General features: G+C 41.7%; 1 protein-coding gene across 2 annotated transcripts in view; it reads right to left on the reverse strand.

Annotated features, from left to right (window-relative positions):
* LOC138249793 (retinal guanylyl cyclase 2-like) overlaps nt 1-21,120 on the reverse strand; it is a 361,038-nt gene extending 339,918 nt beyond the window's left edge. For both annotated transcript variants that reach the window (XM_069203899.1, XM_069203897.1), the window contains exon 1: nt 20,385-21,120. The gene's annotated coding sequence lies outside the window, so the exon portion shown is untranslated. The remainder of the gene's footprint in view (nt 1-20,384) is intronic.
* Between the last annotated feature and the right edge of the window lie 3,389 nt (nt 21,121-24,509).

The following is a 24,509-nucleotide window of genomic DNA, read 5'->3' on the forward strand; positions in this document are numbered from 1 at the left end:
TTGGCCTTTAACCCTTGCATTTCAGATCAGCAGAGAGTGCGATTATTTCCTGGCATTTGAATCCAGATGGTTGAATCGGTAGCAGTGTGCGCAATTCTTTCTTGGCCTTTAACCCTTGCATTTCAGATCGGCAGAGTGCGCGATTATTTCCTGGCATTTGAATCCTGATGGTTGAATTGGCAGCAGTGTGCGCGATTCATTCTTGGCCTTTAACCTTTGCATTTCAGATCTGCAGAGTGCGCAATCATTTTCTGGCATTTGAATCTTGATGGTTGAATCGGCAGCAGTGTGCACGATTCATTCTTGGCATTTAACCCTTGCAGTTCAGATCGGCAGAGCGCGCAAACATTTCCTGGCATTTAAGTCTTGATGGTTGAATGGGTAGCAGTGTGCGCAATTTATTCTTGGCATTTAACCATTGCAGATCAGCAGAGTGCGCAATCATTTCCTGACATTTGAATCTTGATGGTTGAATCGGCAGCATTGTGCGTGATTCATTCTTGGCAATTAACCCTTGCAGTTCAGATCGGCAGAGTGCGCGATCATTTCCTGGCATTGGAATCTTGATGTACAGTTTAGCAATAAGATGCATAGTAATTTCTGGGCAATTGAATCCTGAAACTCAAATCAAAACAGAGTGTGACTTTACAGTATTATTCATGAATCTTTCGCTGTTCATGTTTTGGGAATTAATGTGTTAATTGACTTTTGTCATGCAATAGTTACTATTCCAATAACTAACTTGAGAGAGTTCCATGGTCAGTGCATAAGGTGTTATTCTGAAAATGTTTAAATGAAAGTTTGCGTAATCCTTCTTTTACTTCCAGGTATCCAGAACTAAAAAGTAATGTTATTGAAAAGCGTTTGATCTCTCATGTTATCAAAGTATAGATATTTATTAACAAAGTTCATGAAGATTAATGTGAATAACTTCGCTATTGTGTTCCAAACTCTTGCTTCCACAGGTCTCCTTCCCCGCTGTTCCCAACCTAAAACCCATCCCCCACTTGGCCATTCTTTAACTCTGTGCTATAATGGCTAGTAGAGTTTGGAGCTGCCAAGAGGTGGACATATTGGGAACAGGCACAAACCCCGAGGATCCGGTCTCGCTGACAACCACTGACAGACACAATTCAAATCTGTTTCGGGTGCTAGAGATGTCCCCATGTCTCCGTTAGAAGGATCTGTGTGTCGTCAGTGTAACAGATGATCTGCACTCCAAAGGATTCCACCAGGGTTACCAAGGGGGACATGTAGGACAATGTTGGGATCAGTGATGAGCGCTAGGCAAACCCACATTTAAGAGGCTTGGAGTCAGACGCAAATGGTGGCACCACACCGACTGACATTTATTTGATAAAAAGGAGCCCAGTCAGTTCAGTGCGGTCCCACCTATCCCGATGTCTCGCAAGAGCTGCACCAGGATGGGGTGGGAAACCATGTCAAATGTTGCCAAGCGGTCATGTAGCAATAACAGGCCTTTTTTGTCGTTGTCCACTACCAGTTTAATAGCATCAGAGACCTCTTTCAGAGTAGATTCAGTGCTATATCTCAGGAGAAAACCTAATTGCAAAGGATGCAGCAACTGACTGATGTCAAGATAACTGTAAATTGGATATTAATCAGTTTTTCGAAGTTCTTTGAATCAGCCTGTAGTTGGTCATGATGGTCTTGTCAGCTGAGCGTTTGTTAGCAGTGGAATCAGCTTAGCATCCTTCCAGCGGCTGGGAACAGTGGCAGGGCACAGCAAGCTGTTTAGCAGAGCATTCAGGTGTTAGCAACCAAAATCTGTGGGGAGGGAAGGGCAGGGCTCATCGGGATATCTGGACTTACATGCTTTGGGAGCTTTCTAAGAGTCCTCCAATGAAATGAAGAAGAACTCCGTCAAACAGCAGGAGTGTAAGGAAGGAACTATCAAGGACTGACCTCCAGTCCAATTGAGCTTGCTACTATAAATAACTGGAGGTACATTTTGGCCTTCTAACCCATAAGAGTCAGTACTATTGATCATTTCAGCTGCATTTAAAGTTTCTACAATGCCCAGAATCTTGCCCTCAAAAATATCAGAAAGTTGAGAACAAAGTTTTGGAGAGGCTTCCAGTGACTGAGAAAGAGTGGAAAGATTGACAAACTTCTTAGTGATTTTAAACCTCTTTGGGTTTGTTGCTGGCCATGGCAATTTCATTAGGAAAATATTTAATTGAGTTGTTTTTTTTATTCTTCCCTGGTAAATAGACAGCTCCTTTTTATAGCGGTCTTTGTTCTCAAGTAGATAAAGCTCATGCCAGGATCTGTCAAGCTTTTTACAGGGCTGCAGCATTGATCTAATATGTGCTGCCTTGCATTACTCTAGCTTTATCAAGTCATGCAGGGATACGCCAAGTGGCCTTGCGTGGCTTGATAAACCTCACTTAGGTTTTGCGTCTCCTCTGTGTCACTTTCGTGGTGCAAGGGTGATGCAAAAGCTTGATAAATATGCCCACCAGTCGAAAGGTAAAACATTTCACTGGAACGAACCTGGTCCCTGTACCCGACCTGCGCTCCATTCTACACGTTACCCTTGTCCCTGTCAAGACCAACCAGATAACCGTGGTTGTAGCTTAAAGCTTTATGGTGCTACTTTTACCCTTAAACTTTTAAATTTGCAACTCTGCCGTACTTATTGGATTTGGAATTTCATTTTTCTTGTGTTGTGTTTTCACGTTATCACTGCTTGAGTGATGCATAACACATTTACACATTGCCTCTAAGTTAAGCCTAATTGCTTTGCGCCAGAGGGTTTAGCACAGGTTTATATGGTGACATTTATGGTTCCCTCTGACATGGATTGTGGTTCTCATTTGATGTTCTTACAGCGCATTGAATACTTGTAGGAAGTAGCAAGCATTATTGTAAAGTTAACAATACATTCTGAGAATGGAATGAGCTGACCTCTTCCTTTTTCTATAACACCTCTGTGGCTAGTGGGGTGTGTACCCCTCTACCTCAAAGGACCTGTAAATGTAGATAAGACACGGTGCAATCAACTAATACAGATGAGAGTTATGAAGGTTTAAATGGTCAACAGACTATAGGTAATAGAGGACAAAGACAGAAATGTAAAACACCATAGAAGTGGTGAGAGATAATGTAGTGAAATAGGTATGCATTGCAAAGTTTGGCAACAAGTTTTGTTTTTTATTTGTTTATAAATTGAACATTTTCATACTGTCAAATGTTTGCTTTTACTACTATTGCTCAAATGTTGATCACGTGATGTATGTCACTTAGCTAATCAGTAAAACAGACAATTGAAAAATGTGTATATCTTTGGAATATTGGATTTTCATTTTGGGTTTATCAACCCTGTCGCCCACAAAGATGTGTGCACAGCTGCTCCAATTAATTTCTGAATGAGCTCTGAATAGCTTTGAAACCGAATGAACACAATGTTAAATAGCCTATAGGAAAGGGTACCAGTTCTCCAGGTGACAGCACCACATTATTTTATTATGAAGCCGAGGCCTTCAAAGTACCAATTAGAATAATATCACACCTGTCGAGAGGTTCCTCGTGAGTTTTACTTTGACATCTGTTTTAACGAGTACCTTTGGTGAAAGGGCAAAGTTGTCACTGGCATCAGAAGGGGAATGTGGCTGGGATCATTCAGCCTGATTGAGAGAAAGAGCAGCGCAGCTCCAAGGCCTCTGCTTAACAATGGAATGACGATGTGACAACATGTCACCGTAGCATCTCTTGAAAGTGCTACTCTCCGGTGCAGGCTGAACAAATGAAAGAAGAAGGAGGCAGCAGCCAGAACATTCTGAACCAATTTGAAAAAGATAGACCCTCTGCTTCATCTGCAGGAAAGCAAAATAAAGGCCCAATTAATAGGAGAAATAGGCCACATGTCACTTGCAGTTTATTATATAAAGTTCCCTTGTTTAAGGCGTCTGTCTTTGGAAAGTTGGTAGCTTTCATTTTATGTCACAAAATCTGCTTCTACATTATTTACCAACTCCAGTGGTTCTGGGGTGAGCTGTCTCATGGAATGTGAAAAGCAGCGCCTTAATTATGTCAGTGTTTAGTGCCAAGAAACAATGCAGCCTCTGAAGGCGTCTCAGACTTGTTGACACATTCAAGTAAAGTGACAGTTCAATGAGTGCAAACAGCCACTGCTACCAGATATGAATGACAGAAGTAACACTGTTACCTTCTTATGAAATAGTACTTCATCGAGCTTTGTTTAGGTGTGTTGACATAAGGAAGAAATGCATTGAAAATGACAACCAACTAACCACCACAGAAAGTGGCAGTCCAGTAGCAACATGTGGATGGGAGAGCTGGAACCTGAGGGCCTGCTTTAGAAGTCAATTAATCAATCAATCAATCAGGGTTTATAAAGCGTGGCTAATCACCCGACAGGGTATCCAGGCGCTTGCAGGTCCCGGAGGCTTATTCGAACAGCCAGGTTCATGACGGAGTATTCCCCTCTGCCAACTTCTAAATCAGACCCAAGTCTTGTCGGGTTAGGTGCAACAAGTCAGTTTAACCCATGGCTTTTTGACATCCAGCGCCATCACGGTAGGAGAAGTAACATAGCTCAGTGGGTTGAACTCTTTATGCAGACAGTTGTATAAAATTTGTAAATGGCAAATTTGAATGCAGCATGTGTACGTCACTATTTATCCTTTTTGGGTCAATGAAGTGAGTACTGTTCTTTCAATTGCAGCAGCACATGGTTTATAATTAATTACCTTAAACTTGTGAATGAATGTGGTACATCTATCAAAGGTAATTGTTCCTTTTATCACTTTTTATTGTTGTTGGTGTAATCCTTTTATCTGGTCATGTTTTTGTTGTTGTTGTTGTTGCTGTTTTTCTGTGTTATTAGTATTATTATTATTATTATTATTATTATTATTATTATTATTACTTTTGTCATTATTATCATCATATTTATTACTATTATCATAATTATTATTATTATTTCTTGAGAATAGTCCTCTGCAAAGAAAATGCCCCACAATTACACCAAATGAATGGGAGTTATCCATTGAGAAATTCATCTATTAAAATCTACCAGTTGATAGAATTTAAATTGTAAGGTTGATGGCAAAGCTTTACAGCTCCTGCTTAGTTTCATTTGGAAGGCGAACAGTCCTCTCTAAGAAGGAAATCAAGGGGCTCCGGTTGTTTTCCTGAACCACATTTAATTTACCGCATATCAATTCAAGGAAGGACTTTTTCAGATGTAGCAGTAACGAGCAGATAAAGTATGTAAGGAGCATATTAACCAATTGACCAAAAATGTTCCTTGAGAGCAGTAGTCAGTGCACCTGTTGATGGGAAAATAGGCTTCTGCCCCACTTGAATCTTCATCACCTTTCTTCTACAGATGTGATCATTTCATTCTACTTTAATTATTGGGGGATGAGCTACAAAAATGACCTTCTTTACAATGGGAATATCAGATGCCCATTCCACATCCGTCTCTTTTTTTATTACAGCTTTTTTTAACTTAGCCTACAGTGACTTTAAACCTGCATTTTGTTTCCAACCCCTTCCAAGGATCAGCACAGGGCAATCAGAGAAATTTCCCACAGAAAGACCATCATCAAGTGTGGAACAAACAGGCCAATACATTTTGATTACATCAACAAAACCCCTTGATTAACTTAGGGCCTGATTTAGATTTCGACAGACGGTTTACTCTGTTACAAAGGTGACTGTTCGCCGAAATATAAATCCCATTACAACCTATGAGATTTATATTTCAGAGGATGGGCTATCCATCACTGTTGTGATGGAGTAACTCGACCACCGAAATCTAGATCGGGCCTTAGTCTAACTGTAATGATTGTAAGAAGATAGTTTCCAATTACTAACAAAACCACACAATGAGGGTGTGGGTTAGAGCTTGGTCGGTGGCCTGCTGACTGTCAGGGTGGCAGAGGACATTACGTCTCCCACAGTGGCCAGACTATGCCCCCCTATATTCAGTGCTCACCACTGGCCCAGGGGTGATCTTTATGTCTTAAAAGGAACCACTGTAATGTTGGTTCATCCAAAGATACTGAACTTTTGGCGTGAGGCTGTCCTGTTTTTCAGGCACTTGTGCACCAAGCTATTTGGTTTTACAAAAACAAACTCTCTAAATGGGAGTTTGTTTTTACAAATCAAAAAACTAGTGACTCCCACATGTGGGAGATTTTCTTCCTTGGTGTGAGGGTCATTCTTTTTTCTGTCTGTTACTGGCAGTTTTGTATTGATGGTGACTGACAGAAAATAAATAGTTGAGACCATCTGCTCTAAATAGTGCAGGCTGTGTGATGTCCTTATTATGGCAGGTCCTACTGGTTTGTCCCATCGAAGTAAGCTTCCCGATGGTGGAGCCAGTGGGGCACGGCTGTCAGAAAGGTAACTGTTTCTCTGATTCTAAAAGGAGGGGTGATGGGAGGAATTTGTGAACAAGATACTCTGCCATGTTTGTGATAGACTACCCTTCCCTAAACTCTCAATCAGGCCCTTAGTTGTGCAAGCATTTATTGCAGGTCCTTTCTTCCCACATTAGGCCTCAAATTTCAACAACTTCCTCAATAGCCTTACTGAGTTCTGGCTCAGAATGATGGCATTATCCATGTTTATGAGAGTATAAACACATGTATCATTTACTCAAGGTGGAAAACTATTAATATCTGCCAAGGTCTCAGGAAGGACTCCAAAGTAAATAATCTGAATGTAAAGCATGTTCTGAACCCTGGGTGGAAACCAGCAAATTTAAGTGAAAGTATGTACACAAATTCTAAGCTGTAGAATTTTTGAACACCTCCTGCTAAAGGTTTGACCAAAGTATTTGAAAAACAAATTGGATCCATGGGGCCTCGTTCACACAGGTAAACCTACACTTTGTAGTAAGCTTACTACTGTTTCAGTATTAACAAACTGTAAGAGTATGTTTACTAGCATTAATTTTACTAGGAGTAAATATATTCATAGTTCGTGAATACCAAGAAGTAGTAAAGTTACCACAGTAAGTGTAAACTTAAATTAAAGTGTAAGTTTTCCTTTGGGAATCAGTCTGTGCGTTTTTAAATCATGCTGATATGTGTGCACATGATCTAGAAATGTCCAGTAATGCACCTTGAAGTGCAGGGATTTGGTAGATGTCTACTGCTATTTTTCTGGGTACATTGTCTGCAAAGGTTATCTATGAAAATCCTTCTTTTTTTGCATAGTCATGCATCCATTTCTATAACTCAACATCCTGCATCCTTAACAGTAGATAGATGCTTTTGTACTCTACATTTTTTCCTAAGGCCCCAATTCTATACGTAGGTAAGATCTGAGAGATCCCATAGATCATGTGATATAAATGGTAAATAAAAGGAAACTGGAGGATCTTCTTATCTAGCCTCTTACAAACTGAATCAGTCTCATGCCTCTGAAGGGATCGCATCAGGTTTCAAGGGGCTACTCTTTTTACTGACTCCAGGATTTAGCACTTTTTGTGGTGTGGTGTATCAAAATAAAGATCTTTGCATTAACAAGTGATTGATGAGGGTTTGAAATCATTGTTGATGCCAAACCAACTTCAGCACCAGATAAAAGGAATCTATTTCCAATTTATACTTTCATACATTTTCTCATTCATTTTCTTAAAAGTTTAGACCGCCTTCTACTAACAGTTTTTGACGTAAAAAGTGGTATTGCCTACTAGTTGCAAGTACCTCATGTTGATGTTTTATTCCATTCTTTATCATATCAAACACACGTGCTTCCCTTTTGGCACTCATGACTGTCCTTTACTGTGCTGATTCAAACATATTACTCTAGCAGTATTATGCTTAACATGTACTTTAACTGCATGCACTAAGCCTGATTCACAAAATGTTTGATGTGACTTATTCTAGTAGAACTCCCGAATTCTAGAAGTAAGCTAGAAAGGCAGAAGTACTCCTGGCTTACTCCTGAAATTCATGATCACACCGGGAATACTACAAGGATATCTCACACCTATGCATAACCAATCTGTGTGAATTAGCCCAGTCAGTTTTTCAATATTATATAATAGGGCTTTGGAGGGATGTCTAAACCTCCTGGAATATGCTGCTACTCATATATTGTACCACTTGTTGTTATTATATCTCTAAGATGACAATATTTTAGCATAATTTTTTGTTTATTACTTGCCAGGACGTTTTTCAACATACCCTTTAGGGTCTTTTGCATCAATAGTGCAATGTAAGTAATTTAAAATGCCTCAATCCTACCTATCCACAAAGATAACAGTATTGTGTGATTACTTAAACCTTCAACTCTTGGCTTTGTTTGTAATTGAGAGAGCTATTTGTAATAAAATGTTGCTGCAAACCCAAGGACTAAGTGACATGATGAGTACAGTCTAAAGTCCCCAGGACTAAGTAACATGATGAGTACAGTCCAATAGTCTGAGGAAGGCTTTGGCCTAATTTTCTATAATATTTGTTTTCGTTTCTATATTTTAGAAGGCATTACTGTTTTGCTGTACTTTATTGTAATAATTTCACATGAGCAAAAATAAACATTTTTGTAATCCATTATCTATGAATATGTGATGCGCTTAGAACATTAGTTAGAATTTTTGTTTAGTAAAAGTCACTCTACACTTCTTATTCTTATTTGTAATCATGACTGATAGAGACCTTGCCTGAAGTAGTTCCATTTTCATATTATCTATTGTTATTTTATTTTATTCTTCTAGCCATATCGTTCTGGCTGTCAGTGGTATTCAAAACAAATACTTTCATTGGATCTGGCCGCACTCCTCCTTCATAAAAAAGGTGTCCAAAAACAGTAGCTCTAGCTCATCGATCTCACACTTCTCTGTGTTCGGTGTAAAACCAGCATCAGCTAGACATTGACACACTTTGGCGGTCATTCTGACCCTGGCGGTCTTTGACCGCAGGAGCACCGCCGACAGGCCGGCGGTGCTCCAATGGGGATTCCGACCGCGGCGGTAAAGCCGCGGTCGGACCGGCAACACTGGCGGGCTCCCGCCAGTGTACCGCCGCCCCATTGAATCCTCCAAGGCGGCGCAGCTTGCTGCGCCGCCGAGGGGATTCCGACCCCCCCTACCGCCATCCAGATCCCGGCGGTCCGACCGCCGGGATCCGGATGGCGGTAGGGGGGGTCGCGGGGCCCCTGGGGGCCCCTGCAGTGCCCATGCCACTGGCATGGGCATTGCAGGGGCCCCCGTAAGAGGGCCCCTAAATGTATTTCACTGTCTGCTGCGCAGACAGTGAAATACGCGACGGGTGCAACTGCACCCGTCGCACAGCTTCCACTCCGCCGGCTCGATTCCGAGCCGGCTTCATCGTGGAAGCCTCTTTCCCGCTGGGCTGGCGGGCGGCCTGAAGGCGACCGCCAGCCAGCCCAGCGGGAAAGTCAGAATTACCGCCGCGGTCTTTCGACCGAGGAACGGTAACCTGACGGCGGGACTTTGGCGGGCGGCCTCCGCCGCCCGCCAAGGTCAGAATGAGGGCCTTTGTCCAGCTCTTGATAATGTTCATCTTGTGATTTACCAAAAACTAAAATATCATTTCTTTAGCTTAAAGGTTTTTAGATGGTTTTATTACATACCGTACTATTTCCTGAAATATCTCAACAACTTGACATGTACCAAAGATAAATCGTTTATATTAGAACAATCCAAGATGTGTGTAGAATATCGTTACATTTCTGAATTGCTCATAAATCTCTTACAAAGGTTCAATTTTGAAAATTACAAACACTCTTTTGAGACTACTAATCATACCATTTAAGTTCACATTTGCATACAAATCCTATTATTGTCTGTGTCCTTTTTTGGAAATATTTCTAGGGGTGACACCCTTTGTGTTAAACCTTTGACAGGTTCAATGATGTCTTGATGCAATAAATATTATATTTCTTCAACCTTTGTTTGCATATGAATGGGAACTCTCCTGTGCATTTGCTCAAATGGCTTTTTAGCTTAATATGTTATCTTACTGTGGTTCCTTTCAACTATTCTAACCCCTTGAATATATTTCATATTTTTTTAAATATAAAATGTTCTGCTGTGATATTAAAATCCATAGCCAGAAGTCCCATTGTTTGAGTTGTAATGTTGCTCAATGAGCACAGACCTGGAAGTTCACCTTTCAGGACACATACTTCCTCTTCAATTGATATTTTTCCAAAAGTCAAATTCTCTTCAAATTTTCCCAAACCAGAGGCAGACGTATTTTTCCCCATTGAAAGCAGTCGTACTCGTGGTGGTTGCACTGCCGACACCGCCACACCAACAAAACACCTCCCACCATATTTAAATTCGAAAAACAACGTGGTGGTGTTGTGTTTGCTTGCGTTCGTGGCGACGCAAGTGCCAGGACCTGTTCCCTCCTGGACGACCACCTCAATGACCAGATAAGGTGAACATCTGAAAGGGAAGGGGGTATCTGCGTGTGTGCGTGTGACTGTGATTGTGATTATGGATTCAGGGGAGGGGCTTGTTCTGTGTGTGCGAGTGTAAGGTTTTTGTGAGTGTTCGTGAATGAGTGTCAGGGTGTGCGTTTGGGTGCGTGTGTGTCAGTATGTGGAAGTTTGTGCGTTTGGGTGCGTGCGTGTATGCGGGGGGGAGGGGGGTAAGTATGGGGTACGGGGGTTACTACGGTGAGCACGGGGGTGTGGGATGAGAATGTTGTAAGGGGTGGTGGGGGCTCGTGGATGTAGGTGTGTGGGGGAGTCATCTACAGGAGACAGAAATGCAAATTTCTGTTGCCAGTAGCCTTTCCTCCAGGGTTTTTGTGGCAGTGCTACCGCCACAAAAACCCTGGCGGAAAGGGGACTCGTAATACCACCGGCGGTCTTAGGTGGACCGCTGGGTCAGAGATGCTTATTTCAGACCACCCTGGCGGTAGGAATTGGAAAGTGGCAATTTGGCAAGGCCACACTCGTACTATGGTGGTCCACAGCGCCGGCCCATAAGCGGTTGGACCGCCACAGTGAGTCTGAAGACTGCCAGACTCGTAATGAGGGCCTGAGTTTCTTACATAGATCTGTACAGTAGTGTTAGCTTGCCTATAAAGTAATTTCATTGCTCATCACACCAATAAAACAATTGTTAAAACAGATCCATTGTCAAATACAGTAGAAAGGGTCTTTGCATTGCAAAATCCTCTAATAATTACAGTAACAGAGGAGCTTACATAATGAACTGTCTAAAATACACAAACAAGGGGTTTTATATTGTGAATTCTATTACAAAGACTATTGGAAGGGGTTTTACAGAGTAAATCAATGAGATACCTTGTTACACAGATCTATCATTTAGGAGGGCTAGTAATACCTGATTTCAATTGTGTGAATTAGTAAATGTGGGCCTTATTTACAGTTTAGTGGATAGGATATTCTGTCACAAATATGACAGATATCTTATCTTCCATATTACAAATGTCATAGTCCCGAAAGTGCGGATGGAGAGGACATCCACATTTTTGAGACAGAGTATCCCATCTGCCAGACCCTAAATAACACCCTTTTTGTTTAGCATATAGTTGTGTGTGAATTAAAGTACTTTTTAGTTTCGACTAGAAGCAGCTTTAGCTGTCTGTCGGAGCACACCAAAACAATTGGTAAGAAGCAGTATTGATGGAGTGGATTGGACTCAACCTAATGCCGATCGTCTTTTCTCAGCAGTTGTATTATTTTGCTTCCTAAATAGTTCCAGGACTATTGCTTTGACAGTGCACTGTAATGGAGTTGTACTGGCATAATGTACAGTTTGCTTACCAGCTTGCCACAGGTTTCTTATTTAAAACAGCATTTCCCTGAGTTAAAGATGGCCGCCACATCTACAGATTATGAGGTGGCTGTGCCATTGAGTTTCATAAACTGCACATTATCTAGAGGGTGAATGGCTCATAAGTCCCATTGGATTCTGTGGGGAATCCTCTCTTTTACGAAGGCCACATCAACATTACATACCAGCTATTTTAGGGAGATTTTTCTTGCAATCCAGGCTCATTGAACCCATCGTGCAAATTACTGGGAGCCAGTGCATCATCTACCCTTCTGCTTTTGAAGCTGTTAAAACTGTTAAAAATAGTTCAAATGTTGCTTGTTCCATGAAAATGTGATACACAACCATGCCTCATTCGATTTTAGTGAAACAAAGTTTTTTTCTTTGAGTTCTTATATGTTTCCAAGAAATGCTTAAAGAGATTTTTGCCTGGAGCACCTTTTCAGACACTTAGGGCATGATAAAGGATTGGCATGTGCAATGAGGTCTTCAAACTTTCACCCTCCTGCCTGGGGTGAAGTAGAGATTTTATGCAAAGATTTCCCCTCTCTCCTCTTCCTTTTTACCCATTACAGCTGTCAGTGACGGATAGTGTAGCTGTGCTGTTTTTCACCAGAATTCAATGGTGATACCTGCCTGCTGTTTAGGAAGTGCATTATCACAGTTTGTGCTTGAAAACGGTCAGACATGCAATTTACTTAATTATGGAACTATCGTGCCAAAGAAAAAGGCTCACTTCATTTCTTCCAAAAAAGATATAGGAATTAAGTTAAGCACAACTAAGGGGTAAACAGAGTTGAAGCAATGTAGTTATTAGAAAATGACTGTTTGGACAACTGCATAGTGAATTGCCTCACAATACATTGTTAACAGGTGGTATTCCAGTATATTAATGATTTTATTATATAGGACATAGGATCAGTTTTGTTGTTTCCATGTACTATGACTAATTGGTGTGACTATTATCACCAAAACAAGGCATTAGGTGATCCTAAAGGAATTTGAGTGAAAGAGCTGCAGAACCCAAATGCCTTCAGTCAGTCTTTGAATGACCAAGATTACATGAAATTTTAATCAAATGAAATAACACTCATTTTACCCACATTGGAAGGATAAAATTCTGGCTCACTACCATTTCTTTGACGTTATAGCATGACTTTGCCACCCTACAGCATGGGCTTGATCCCATTAGCTATAATGATGACATTACAAATGCCAATATGAGTCAATTTTCAGTAACATGAAATTCTATGAAGAAGAGCATTGACTTTTTCTCTTTCGGCACTTCCATCATATGACTGACTCTTTAATACTAACTCCAGAATATTGTTTGGCCATAATATTTGTCAAAATATTGGGAGTAGAACAATATTGTGGGTAGGTACATCTTTTATTACAATAGTATCAGTATATAAAATATTGTTGAAATGTCCTGGTATTTAGTATAATTTCCCTGTATTTCAGTGTTTTCTAATATTAAATGTTATACATAAGTATAGTTTTTCAGGTTGTGTGTTTTACTAGCTCATTCCCTGGATATCGAGTTTTTTAAATGTACGTTAATCAATGTTGGATTATTTTTTAGAAAATAATAATTATCTTAACTGTTTTATTTTCTTTAAATTTAATATTATACAATTGCAATAGTAATAGTATTTAGAAACATTCAAAGTATCATTGAAATATTAATTTTAGAGAATATTGCAATACTTTTTATAGTATAAGATGTGTTTTTTTTTTTTTTGTAATAGTGTTCCTTAAATACAAAAATAATTTCGAAAAACAGTTTGGTGTTAAAATACACAGATACATACTTTCACCAATGTCTGTTGTACTAGACTTAATACCAATTCTGCCCCCTTTCAAGATATATGCACTTTCTCTGGTGTTTCTAGGACTACAGTTAAAACAGTAAAACTGACCACTATGATCCAGCCCTAAGCTCTTCCCCTTATGTTCATGAGACAGGAAAGGGAAATAGTAAATCTGACCTCCCCAATTATGTCCACTTTCCACAATATCAGCAGGAATAGGGTTAGAATTTGACACCCCCAAATATATGGACTTTCTCCAGTGTTTGCTGGACTGGAGAACATAACATGTATTAATGTAGCTACAACTGTGGGTTTCAACCAGAGTGAGTACCAATACATACAATAGTTTCTATATAATTCAGTGTCAATATTTTGTTATTACTTATTTTGAAATGATTATCTTATAATTACATATTTATTATGTAGACACCTAGTTCTATGTGAAACCGAATAGTACTTAAAGCACACGAAACAAGAACCATAATGTCGAGTTTATGTGCTACTGTGTTGTCCCAGAAACACAAGTGCTCAGCAAAGGACAAAGCAATCCAAGACCACATTTCATCTTCAAGTGGGAATAGCATATAAACGAAAAATGTGATAAAAATCATATATTTATCAATGTACCATAAAACTACATGGTTACAAATTGCCATAAATACCATATTATGTCGAGATGCATATTTTGTTCGGAATATTGTTATTAGTTGTAAAAGGTTAAAAGGGCTGGTTTCGAACTTACAATGTCAGAAATAAACTTTTTTGCTCGCAGAGCCATTTTCTGGCATGTGACAGGATGTAACTTCCATTGTACTCTACTAATATAGCACAGACATAAAAATGAGTCACGGGTTCAGCTGAGCAGAATGCAGAACAGATAAGTCGAAATTCTCTGTACTTTGTAGCCCCTACCAGAGCACCAGAACACCGTTTAGGGTGGACCCCCTCTGCGTTCAAGCCCTTGTGTCCGATGACGGAAACATTGTACAGTGATTCTGAAAAGCAAATCTAGAAAATGCTTTTGATGTCATAAAAAGAATAGGATACATGCAATGTATTATGTGCAATGTTATAATACATGGTTCTTGGTGGCCCTCATGAAAAAGAGCAATGTTAAGGGCAAGGGGCAGGATATAGATGCTAATGATCCTCTCTTGTTCTACTGTCACTCACATTGACAGTACCATCTCACCATATCCTATCAGCACATCTGCTGCTAGTGTGTGCATTTTTGTATTTGATTAAACTGATTATTTTATTCTTTTTGAAAAAGTTCCATCGTAGTTTGTTTCTATAATAAAATTGTTTCGGTGACAAACAAGATAAAAGCAAAACTCATATTCACAAATACATATATTTATAGCCGCTACATCAATGGACACATTACAAACGCGTTTCTCTCTCTCTCTCTCTCACCCACCCACCCACACACACACACACACACACCCCACAGACAGGTACCTGTACAAACGCAGCACAAACACATTTGCACACGTGAGAAAGCACCGCAGGGAAATGAACCCATGTAGACCACAGATATAAGTGCACACCTCATACATCACATACGCCAATATATTGGGCCCAAGAGAAAGCTGCAATTCTAATTGGAGATTGAAATGTAAATGTGTATACACCACCTTCACATTCTGTGTTATGGCTCAGATATCCCACTAGTAATGTTTGGGATGGTCCTATAGAATTCAGGAAAAAAGTATTTCTACTTGAGCTGCAACTTGGGCCATCAATTGAAAATAGTGCCAATTCCCCAGATTCAGAGGAATAACATAATATGTTGAATTAAATATTTACAAGACAAAGGCCTACTTCAAAGATGAAAATGTAGGAGGTCCAAGCTTGAGGAACTCATCCAAACAAAAATGTTACTTAGCATTCCAGAGCTTCTGGTTTTAATTATGGAGGATGTGTTCAGGACTTAAAGTACCAGAATGCGTCATACATATTGGGCTGGAATCACATGAGCTCCTGAGGTCTATCTGTTAACGTAAACCCACATTTTCAACTTGTGTGGAGGGAATTTTGAGGATTTTAAGGACAATACACTATAACAATAGTCCCAGCTCCCATGAAGCTGCACACACCAGGAGCAAACAAGGATCCGTGATTTTGCAACCCAGGAAGTGGCTCCTTGTGTCCAGGCAACAAGTCTACTCCTTTTAAACAAGGGTTAGTAGTTTGCTGTGGCTAAAATGGCCTCTCCATCAAGGGCATGTAATTTTTAGAATGGTTATATTGCTTGGTTGCCTGCGTGTTCTTTCATTGCTGACACAGCAACATTTTAATTGCTGACATTTGGCCTTTTGATTAGGAAGTGTCTTAGCCTCTAATTAGGCCATGCCAATGCTATTGACTGATCACTGTTGTGCATTTATTTCAGTTTACTTTCATCAAAATCAGCTGTTGGATGTACACGTTTATATTCACAAAGGAAAGATGTGTCCACATATATGCTTTGTAAAAGATGCAACAAACACTCAAGCCCCCTGTCAAAAGTATCTACTAGGTCATATTGTGCTGTGTTTGCCTTTTAAGTTCAACACTTACAACACACATTTCATCTTCTGACTCCTTTTCATAATACTTTTCAGCACAGCTTTTCTAATGTAGTCTGGTCAGGAAAGGGGCCTTACTTAATAGTGTAGCCCAGATGTTGCTTCATCAAGGGACTGTCTTCCTTGGACACCTAGGGCACATTACTAAACACTTCCTGTAATAAAACAAAAGCCGACCTATTAGCTTTGCCAATTCTTGTTGGTATTGCAACTGAATGTGGTCACTTCCATAGGGTCATGCGTGATTTACATTTCACCAGCAGAGTTATGATAAGTTCATAACATGACAATTTCTTGGAGATGCACAGGGGGTGGCGTTTATAAACCATTGCCTGTGGGCAAAAGGTTCTTGTTAATTTATTGTTTTATGGAAAAACTTTCAAATAAAAATTTTCTTGGTGGAAAATCCTCAAACATAAATGGATATTGCAGACATTTTGAGTGACTAAATTGAGGTTTGGCAGGCATTTTTCCTCCAAATATCTACATGCCCACCTTCTACTAGCATTTAAATACATTTGCCAGCTTTCCAAAATCTACCAAGCGAGTAACATTTTTTAAACTTTCTGAAGTAGAAATAGTGATGTTGACCAATGTTGCTCACCCCTATTGTTCACTTCAAAATTATGTTTGATCCCTAACAAATGTGTGCTCCAGATCTCCTGCTTACATCTCCTTCCTAGGTTCAATCCCTACTAGACAAACAAAAAGTGGACAACAGGCCCGCCTCCCAAACGTACTGCCTGGTTCAAGATCCCTTGAGGTTAACATTGATAGGTTGAAGAAGTTTCGAAAAAAACATAGGATCCTCTGTTAGTGGGTTTTCCATAGGTAATCCTACTCTAGTGATCATTAAATGTATTTATCCCTGCTTCATTAAAAGATTGCATTGTTTGACCCATCTTCCCTTCTGGACTCTGATAAAGAGGTGTGCATAATTTCTATGATGCAAGCATGATCATCAGTAATCCCTGATTTCTGGCATAGCCTACCATAGGTCATTTCTGTTTCCCTTCTGTGTACGCTGTTTGCATAATTTTTGTTTGTGGGATACATAGGAGAAGCATACAATGTGTTGCAGAACTGTGTAACTGGATGTGTCGCATATGCTATGCTTGCTGCACTGAATGCATGGCTTTAGAAACTGAATGGACAATACATCTGAGCTGGTATCTCTATGTCTTCTCGTACATAAGAACATACCTAGTGTATGATTTAACAAAGATAACCATCCATGCATAATACAGATAAAACCTACATTTCCCGCAACAACTAAGTGTGCCACCCAGAGGAAAAAAGTATGCATTTTCACCATGATGCGGATGAACAGACTTAGGGCCTTATTACGAGTCTGCCAGTGAACAGACCGCCAGACTCACGGTGGTGGTCCGACCGCCGTGGTTGTGGTGGTCCGACCACCATAATATGAGGTTGGAGGGCAAACCTGCAAACCTACCTCCAACCCCGCCAGGATCTCCAATCCCGATGGGATGATGGCAGTGCAGTTTGTAATCAGCGCCGCTCCGCTGATTACAACCTTGTTCTCTGCCAGCCTTTTCATGGCGGTTCAACCGCCATGAAAAGGCTGGCAGAGAACAAGTGCAGGGGACCATAGGTTGGTCCCTGCCCTCCCCTGCCCAGCACCATCGAAATGCTGCTGTGCAGGCAGTGCGTATTTTGAGGGTGCTGGAGCCCCCCTGCATGCAGCAGCATTGCTACCAGCTCTATTATGAGCCAGCGACAATGCTTCTGCACCTTTCTCACCAAGGTTCCTGCCCGTCAGCCCAGTGGGAATGTTGTAATAGGGCCGGTGGGGAGACAGCCACCTGGACAACAGTTTCCTCACCACGGGTCTGGGGATCAGTAAAGCCGACTGCCAAACTTGTATTCAGGCCCCTAGAGTAATTCCTCCCAGGTTTGATGGCACTAAAACAAGTAACGTGTTACTTTGTTGCATGTACTCTATGGATGCACCATAGGGAAGAGATCTTGCTTGGTCGTGTGGCCTAAGGAGGCAGCCATCTTGTGTATAGCGGTTCCTTTCAATGTGCAAGATCAAGTCGTCAATTCACTAAATGCTGAGTGGGCATTTTCTCCGCTGTAGTGTGATCACTGTTACTTAGGTATCGTTTTCAACCAATTTCTCCTCTGAATGTAATTTTAAAAATCTTGTGTCGGACCTGTACTGTTGTAAAATTGCTTTGTTCCTGCCCAGAATGTTGCATATGAACATATAGATTCTCGCCATCTTGAATGTGATCATCGTTCAGGTATAAGAGTGATGCAAAACGTGTAGTGCAGTCCAATGCATATTTTGTTTTAAGATTCTGCCTATAAGACGCAGCATTAAGAGTATGCAGTCTTCTGACAGTGGCCAGTGGGTGTCAACAGGTCTCTTCCTTGAAGAATGCAGTGCTCTCAGGCTGTCTGTGACTCTTGTGTCTTCCAGGAATAGAAGCCACAGTGCTGAGGGACCCTGATGTCACTCCACAGGGGCTATATTCAGGTAAATTGGTTTTAGGAGAATTGCTGACCTAAATCTTCTGTGCCGTGCAGCAACATGACGCCTTCAGGAACAGACAGTCCTGCATTGTGAATGCCCAGAGCTAGTTCCCAGTGCCTGCTTAAGAGTCACAGGAAGGAGGCAAAGAATGAATGCATCCTACTGGGCTTCTTGCTTCCAATAGGCTTGCAAGCGTCAGCCAATATGGATGCAACCCTAGGATAAGTTTGACACAGTGTGTTATCTTCTCCAAAATATCTGATTCGGGTGATTAATTAAGAGAGCTTAGCTTTTTATTTATTGCATTTTCCCTTGGCATTCCAGTTTCATTAACTGAATTCCAAGATGGTGGGATTTACTTGCTAACCTATATTGGGATAGGAATGTGGAAATGCAAATGCAAAAAGGTTATACCAGACATTCGATCATTTATTTACTCATTAATAACAACACTACTGAAAAGAAGATTGAATGCATGACTCCTTGTCTGTGTGCACAGCCATTTTTGGTTCACATAAATTGTTTAAGCAGTGGTTTGGCCAAGTACAACTGTCCCGAAAGAGGCCTTAGTGACTGAAAGCACTCTTTTAGCAACTGAAAGTATTCTACTGCAATGTGAGAAGAGCTTTTTAACACCAACCCAGGTGGTGAAGTAAAATGAAAGGACAAGCCTAATGAATGGATATTGTTATTGGTGGCTGGCATTTCTATAGGGCACCGTCCAAGGATGGGCAGTTAAAGGGACTTTATAGACAGTCTGATGGAAAAAACAGGTAGACACTGTTAGATGAAGAGACACATGAAGAACCTGAACAAAGGTGGACAGAGGAAAAAGACAAACACACAGATAAGCAGACAAGAAGAATAGTCTGGTAGGTAACCATGCACTCAGCACTTAGGGCCACCTGAATGGACGAATTACGTGATGAAAGGAATGGTAGCCACAACACCGGTGAACAAAATCACTAATGTGTTCCATTGGTCGGTGAAATGCACTGGGGCGAACCCATGCACTTTCAGAGATAAGTGTTATTTCCAAGATAAAGCTGAATTATTTAATTTGTCAATGAACCAATAAATGGCGTTTCCGTTTACAAAATGTTACTATGAAAATCATGAACGGAATATACAATATGGCGTGTAAAATCTCAACATCTTCCAGCAGCATCCCGAGCAGTGGGAAGGAAGGAAAGGAAAGAAGGAAGGAAGGAAGGAAGGAAAGGGAGTGGGGGAGGGGAGGAGAGGAAGGAAGGGAAAGAAGGAACTGGAGAGGTGAAGGAAGGGTGGAAGATAGGAAAGGAAAGGAAAGGAAAGGAAAGGAAAGGAAAGGAAAGGAAAGGAAAGGAAAGGAAAGGAAAGGAAAGGAAAGGAAAAGTACTGGAGAGGTGAAGGAAGGGTGGAAGATAGGAAAAAAGGAAAGGAAAGGAAAGGAAAGGAAAAGTATTGGAGGGGTGAAGAAAGAGTGGAAGCAAGGAACAAAGGAAAGAAGGAAGAAAAAAGATGGAGTGAAGAAGGAAAGAAGGAAGGGAGGAGGGGAGGAACAAACGAAAGAACTAACTTAAGAGGTGGAGGAAGATTGGAAGACAGGGGCAAAGGAAGGAAGAAAAAAAAAAGAACGAACGAACGAACGAAGTGAAGGTAAACTAAAACGCATGGAAACCACTCATTAACTTCACTGGACACTGCAAACTTTCACAAAAAATGGATGGACTTACCCTATATGGGGCCGTGAAAGTGTTGATTTACATACCCTCCCGAAGCACGTCCTGTCCCCACAAGCCCCAGGTCTGCGGGCAGCGGTGAAGGCGAGTGCCGGGTGCTGGTCGCGCTCATTCACCTCAGACTGCGTCCGGTCCGCGCGCCCTGCCTCCCGGTGCGCGCGCCAGGCGGCTCCCGAGTTTCAGCACCGTGGACAGCTCCATGCCGGCAGCCCCCGCTGACCCTGCGCAGCTCCGCAGCCCGCACGTGCCCGGCGCTGCCCGCGCTCCTGCCTCGCGCTGCCGAGTTTTGTCCTCATCGCTGCACAGCTTGAGGGAAAAAGAGAGCCCCCCGAAGACCGGCGAAATTGCAAACAGTATTCCCCGGTGCTGCCTCCGCTCGCCGCGTGCTCCACTCCCTGCTCAGCTTGTTTTTTGAGGCTTTACTCTGTTGTCAGCATTTCCACGTCAGGGGTTAGCGTACCCTGCGCCGAGAGCCGGTAATGATGATTGCTGAAGCATGTTCTGACAAACCTGAAGATTTTTCCCAGGGCGAGACCGTGTCACCTCCAATCAAGGTGCTCGCTTTACCTGCTCGCAGCAGGAGAGTGACGTTAAAGACATTTCAACATTTAGCCGCTTTCCATTCGTCAAAAAAAACCTTTACTCAGAGGAGTTGCTTGCTCGTGGGTTTTTTAACCTAATTTTTCAATTTTTTGCTCTAGTGTTGAATGTCATTGTGGAAGTAGCTAATTCCCTGCAGTGTCCAGTGAGTGACCTCTGGGGGCCTTAGGAGCGCTTCTGTGTGTGCATGTAATCCCTGCTTTGGCCCTGAAGCCTCTTAATGCGATCCTCTCTTTCTCTACCTGCCTCTCCCTCCCCCTCTCCATAGTTCTTTTTGTCCTACACCTTAGCCTGTCATCGTGACTCTGCCATTTCCCTTCCATTCTTACACACCCTGGCACTCTTCCGAACCTGGTCAAACTTATTCGGGGATAAAATTGCTCTGGTGTTATTATAAACATGTGGTATGGCAGACTCTGTCCCCTTAAAGAGGAGCACACATTTGTAAACGTTTTAAAATGTTTCAGTTATTCGTTACATTGTCTAGTACATACATGATCATATAGCATTCAGGGGGTTATTACAACTTTGGAGGAGGTGTTAATCTGTCCCAAAAGTGACGGTAAAGTGACGGATATGCCACCACCCGTATTACGAGTTCCATAGGGTATAATGGACTCGTAATATGGCTGGTGGTATATCCGTCACTTTACCGTCACTTTTGGGACGGATTAACACCTCCTCCAAAGTTGCAATAACCCCCTCAGTTCGAAAGTGCAATACACCAACACGTTTTGAAACAAATCGTGCCATCTTCAGCAGAATAAACAATGAGGTCGAACCCTGAAAAAAAAAGTAACGAGGGTTATGTACAGTGTTTTCACATCCCATGCTGGTCATATTTACATTCCATTTGTGTATTGTGGTTACCTGTTTACATGTAGGCTTCTGACTTCAAAACCAACAGTTAACACCTTCTCTTCGTCATTCTTTCACACCCTCCAACTTTTGCAGAAGATTTTCAACTGGATTCCCTCCAACCTGAGGAAGACAGCCACCCACCCACACACTCATCACTGGACTACAGCGAAGCACTCAATGCTGGCATAACCAAGAAACTTCAATCAAAACTCCAAAGAGTCCAGAATGCAGCAGCCAGACTTACCCTGGACATCCCCAGACACAGCTGCATCTACTCCCACTTCAGAGACCTACACTGGCTCCCAGTCAATTAGCGCATCACATACAAACTCCTGATCCACACCTACAAGGCACTGCACAACATAGGACCAGCATATCTCAACCACCGCCTCACTTTTTAAGTGCCCAACAAATGTCTCAGTTCCTCCCAGCTCATCTTTGGAGCCATCCCCAAGAACTGGAAAAGTACAGCAGGAGGAAGATCCTTCCCTTACCTAGCAGCCCGGACATGGAACACACTCTCAAGCTCAGGCAGACCGCATCACTGAAGCAGTTCAGGAAGGACATCAAGACCTGGCTCTTCGACTGAGCAGCACATCCACAAACAGCGCCTTGAGACACTTTGGGTGATTAGCCGCGCTCTAAAAATCCATGATTGATTGAACATGGCCACCACGCATCCCAAATCTGGCCATGGCACCCCCATAATTTTCAGTCATACAGTATTCTGTCTCAAATCTTCACATATGATGAATTATAATATATGTTGTATCTAAAAAACACCAGCAGTGCACAACCTATATCATTTAGGATAATCTTTTATGTCTAGGTGTTTTTAAGACTGAAAGATTGTGTGTATGGACAACCCAGTGGAGTGTGGTACTTTTACACTGCTTGGAATCTAAAATCAAGTGCAAACACTGTTTGCTCTCAGATTTGGAGTTACACAGGCAATCGGAACAAAGGCCCATTTTTTTTATACCTTTCCCTACGCAGACATTGATATGATTGGCAGAAGGTGGCTCATGCCCCAGCGAGGGCAAGAATAGGTGCATTTAGGACAGGGAGGAGGGACCAGAGCAAGAGAAATACCTGAAGATTTTGTATGGTTGTTGGTGTCTGGCTCCATCAATGGTTGACGGGGCTTATAGCTTGTGCCTCTCACCAGATCAGCAGACCCAGGCCTTCAAATAGCCCCTTCCTCTTGTTGGTCTGTTCGTCAAAATTCTCACATCCATTAGCATAAAATAGATTTTGGAAGACATGGAGGTGTGACTGCTGGAAGAATTTCTTGAAAGCAGAGCATGCTGGTGGAGATTACCATGGTCCCTTCTGCTTTAATCCTTATGAGGGTCCAAGCTCCAAATTACATTGGGAACTTCCCACTGTGACAATGATCCTTTACCAATACAAGGTCACCTTTCAAAATGTTTTGGTCTGTCACTGGTAGTTTACATTATTACTGTTCCACCTTCGTTGGCTTGTTGTGTGGCCGTGGTGAGGAATTTTAGCCCTACAAGAATTGGCTAGGGAAAGACCAACCATCCAAGCATACTATAGAGGTGCCCTTCAGGTCACAGTGAATTGTTGAAAGAGTGTGGGGACTAGCAGTCATGTAGAAACAGGCATAGTGGCAATGTCCAATCATTGTCCTACTATCCAGTGATCCTCACCACTTTCAATCAAACTCTTTGACTCAACCCCTCTATTCACCCATGGTCATCCTACATACTTTTGGGATTCCTTCTGCTTGGAGCTGCGGACTGTTGCGGGTTTTGTTTTCTTAAAGTATTTACACACGTGGCCAGTATCATTTTGCATTTTAGGATAACGACCTCCTAATGTTGGTGTTTTTCAGCTCAGCATCATCATTTTCTATGCATTGGCCTGCCACCACCAGTAAATTGTGCCTATGATTCTCACTGCAGAAATCCAACAAGAGCATGATCTATCCCATGGTATCTTACAGAAAAATTCTGATGGCATTAGGTATAGTCTTTCAGTTTGTCCTGATGCTTGACACACGAGGCACCAGGTTGCCTCAAGGTCTACCAGTCGGCCAATCCAGGGAACTCCATTTGCTCTCTCATGTTGGCATTGATCTTAAAATACTTCCTGATGCACACTGCCAAGTAGTTTAGCTTTTTTTGGAAATCAGAGTCAAATGCATGATGATGCAAGAACCCCAGCAGAGTTGGGCCTGCTTCTGACAGACATTTGTAATGGACGTTTCTGAATAGACATCGGTTGCCTGAACATGAAAGTGTGCTGGCCTTTGCTTGTTCAGCACATTCTTCTGTTGCCACACAGTGGTAGCCTGACTGATTTCTCCCTGGTACTCACCCTTAGCAGTGGAGCAGACCACTTCTTATAGACTGAAAGCTCTGAAGAATGTGGCTTCCAACCATGGCTCAAAAGTTCTCTTACTTCCAGCTTTTTCTTGCTGGATAATGAAAATAGTGTGATTTGCAACTCTTATCCTGAGTATCTCCCTGGAGGTATATTCCTTAACTATTGAACTACTTCTCTAAATGTGTGATAAGTATGGCACTAATCATTGAAACAGTCACTCTGAAATGTTGTAATCAGTGGCTAAGGTGAAAGGATGTCCATAAATGTACATTTTTAAGTGTCAGTCAAAAAGAACATTTCATTTTG

This window comes from Pleurodeles waltl, chromosome 8, assembly GCF_031143425.1.
Source record: "Pleurodeles waltl isolate 20211129_DDA chromosome 8, aPleWal1.hap1.20221129, whole genome shotgun sequence".
Taxonomy (NCBI): domain Eukaryota; kingdom Metazoa; phylum Chordata; class Amphibia; order Caudata; family Salamandridae; genus Pleurodeles; species Pleurodeles waltl.